Genomic DNA, 3,282 nt, shown 5'->3' on the forward strand with positions numbered 1-3,282 from the left:
AAAACAAATTTTATTACTTAAGTATCTTGTTAGTGATTTTTCTTACCTACCAGGACATTAAATTTTGAGATGGCTCTTGTGGAAACAACCAATCAATGCATATTCTTGAATAAGGAATGAAAAGTCTCACTGCCTGATTCTCTGATGTGTTTATAAGGATAGGGTTGGAGGAGGAGCTAATAACAAAAGTCATGATCTATGGAATCATTAATGTATAGTAAATGTTTTCATTTATTTCTAACATCATATTATTATTACAATGGACTTTCCTCGTTATATTGATGAGAAAGCAGAGGTTCAGGAAGCAGAGTATCATAAAAAAGCCAAAAGGTCTGGCTGGTGTGGCTCAGTGGTTGAGTGTCATCCTAAGAACCAGGAGGTCATGGTTCAATTCCTGGTCAGGGCACATGCCCAGGCTTCAGGTTTGATCCCCAGTGTGAGGCACGCAGGAGGCAGCAGATCAATGAAGCTCTCATCATTGTTTTTATTTCTCCCTCTCCCTCTCTGAAATAAGTGAAAATACATTTTTTTAAAAAAGAAGCTAAAAGTATAGGCATTAGAATCAAATAATTCTAATAAATTAACTTTGCAACTTATTGGCTGTTTAACTATGTGCAAACTCATGTAAAATGTGACCCATTATGCTTACCTTGTAGAGTTTTTGCAAATTAATAAAATAATTAATTGCAACCTGGAACCTAATGATGCTCAATTTATAGCATTGGTTGCTGCTATTTTATTATAACAATGATGGAGATTATGGTGGTGGTTAAATTTGCCTAAAATCATATTACTCTTAACTACTAAATCTGATATTTGAACACAAATTATACACCCCAGTCTCATGTTTTGTTGTGTTTTATTGCATGCTATTGGTCAGAGTTACCACAGCATTGCTTGATGATTTGTGGCCAACAAAACAGCAATAATTTAAATCCAGAATACTGTGATAGATGTCTTAACAATGCCGTTTTCAACTCTGTTTGTCCTCCTCCCACTCCTCAATCTGGACACATGTCTTAGTAGGACTGCACAGACTAAAACACATGCTAGAAAACTCATGGTGATTCTTTCTTCAGAAGGCTCATTCTTTTCTTCTGTTGTGGTGGGTACCAAGCTTTAAAAATTAATTAATTACATACCGGACATACCACTGTCATTCAATAGCAGTTATCTTGTTCTGAAAGTGTTCATTTACTGTAAGATATTCCTAAATGAGGAATCATAGACTCTTAAGTGAGAAGAAACTTTAAAGCTTATATAGTTCCCTGGAGATTGTATGGTTTATCATCCTTCTTTGCCCAAAGTTACACAATCATTTTACTCAGGGGAAAAGCCAGAACTACAAGGCACCTTTCCTGAATTGCAGTAGGGCTGCTATATACTATTGCTCACACTACAGTGTAAATGCTCTCACCCCTGACACAGGGCAACATGCTGTACCTAATACTCAGTACTGATTTTTAACTCCCCTGTTATAACATTGGCTACCCTCTTTTAGATAGTGCTTTGTAATATTTCCCATTAAGATGCAGTGTTATGAATTTAGTATAAAATTAAAGAAGTAGGCTCACCACATGAAAGGAATATTAGCACCTGCTGTTGTTCTTGTAGTGGGATCTGCATCTTCATTACTATTGCCTAACTCAGCATTTACCTCTTCTTGGTCTTATCACATTTTAATATGTCAGTCAGTCTTTTAGTAAACTAAAAGTCCTAAATCTTTTTTTAATGACTCCTTTCCAGGTCTCCCTCTCTGTCTCAGGAGGCTCAAGCTACCATAACAAAATACCATATATTGGGTGGTATAATAACATAAATTTATTTTCTTATAGTTGTGGAGGCCAAACATTCAAGATCAAGGTGCCAGCATGGTCAGTGTCTGGTGACACTCTTTTTCTGGCTTATAGATGGCAGCCTTCTTCCTGTGTCCTCACATGGCAAGGAGAGAGAGAGAAAGCATGCTCGTTGGTGACTCTTCTTATAAGGGCACTATAAGATCATGGCCTCATCTTAAACCAAATTATCTTCCAAAGGCTAAATCTCCAAGTTCATCATAATGAGAGTTAGGGTTTCAATATATGCATTTGAGGGGGTGAAACGATTCAGTTCATATATGTCATATAAAGTAGTTTTATGAACCTAGGTACCAGACTTTATATACATTTAAATTAATTTAACCTGGGAAGTTTCATTCCCTTCTTTCTTGAACAGAATGAGGTCACCTGAGACTGGAGAGTAAACTTAGTTATTATAAACTCAGTGCCCTCTTATGATAATGTCCTTGATCATTGGGTTTTAATTTCCTCTTCCCAAATTTTTTTGTTTGTTTGCTAATCCTCACCTGAGGATGTTTGTCCATTGATTTTTAGAGAGAGTGGAAGGGAGAGGGAGAGACAGAGAGAGAAACATCAATGTGAGAGAGTCACATCGATTGGTTGCTTCCTGCATGGCCCCAACTAGAGCTGGGGATAGAGCTTGCAATTGAGTTATGTGCCCTTGACCGAAATTGAACCCAGGACTCTTCAGTCTGTGGACTGATGCTTTATTCACTGAGCAAAACTAGCTAGTGTCTCTTCCCAATTTTTGTTCTATCTTTTCCAATTGGAAAACCACTATACTTGCCACAAGCTTTTATTCTTTAGTCCAATTGACTGAATCTGAGTTACTTCTAGAAATGCTATTTTACTTAAGTCTTTCTACTAAATGACTCAAATTCTCCTTGACCACAGCATAAGCTGTGTACCACTGTTAACAGTGTCAAGGAATAGTGAGAGATGTTCTTGTTACATAGAGTGCAATAGAGCATTTATTTTGAGCCACTCAATATCAAGAGAGATCTGAGCCTTTTATGCTATCAAAGGTCCCAGTGCAAAATTTGAGCTGTTGACATAAAGCAGAGCCATGAAGAGCCATACATGTGTTAGGCATACTTTTATCTGGTTTTCCACAAATTGTTCTAGCACTTTCCTCAGGCCTTTAGTAAGTAAAATGCTATTGACCATTTACAAGCCTCCTTTGTTTCTAGCCTGGTTCCAAAGATTGTTTTACTTTAAAATCTTGTATCAATTACCAGTACTTATATGTATGATTTTTTGTGCAAAATATTTTAAGCATATAGAATCACACATACACACATGCATATGCATAGATGAGCACACATGTATACATGCACACAGTAGATTTATATACTTTCTTCAATTTCAAGTCAGTGTTTCCTATTGTAGACCAAAGCTACTCCAAGGTAAGTTTTGAGTTCTGTCTTTGGCTCCCTTCTCTCAC

At 36.8% G+C, this 3,282-nt stretch overlaps 1 long non-coding RNA gene across 1 annotated transcript in view; it reads left to right on the plus strand.

Annotated features, from left to right (window-relative positions):
- The window catches only part of LOC107183275, a 20,435-nt gene extending 17,411 nt beyond the window's left edge, over nucleotides 1-3,024 (plus strand). Inside the window, exon 3 of the long non-coding RNA XR_001514066.1 lies at nucleotides 3,013-3,024. This is a non-coding gene — a long non-coding RNA (uncharacterized LOC107183275). The remainder of the gene's footprint in view (nucleotides 1-3,012) is intronic.
- The last annotated feature ends 258 nt before the right edge of the window (nucleotides 3,025-3,282 follow it).

Source organism: Myotis davidii, unplaced genomic scaffold, assembly GCF_000327345.1.
Source record: "Myotis davidii unplaced genomic scaffold, ASM32734v1 scaffold550, whole genome shotgun sequence".
NCBI classification, from domain to species: Eukaryota; Metazoa; Chordata; class Mammalia; order Chiroptera; family Vespertilionidae; genus Myotis; species Myotis davidii.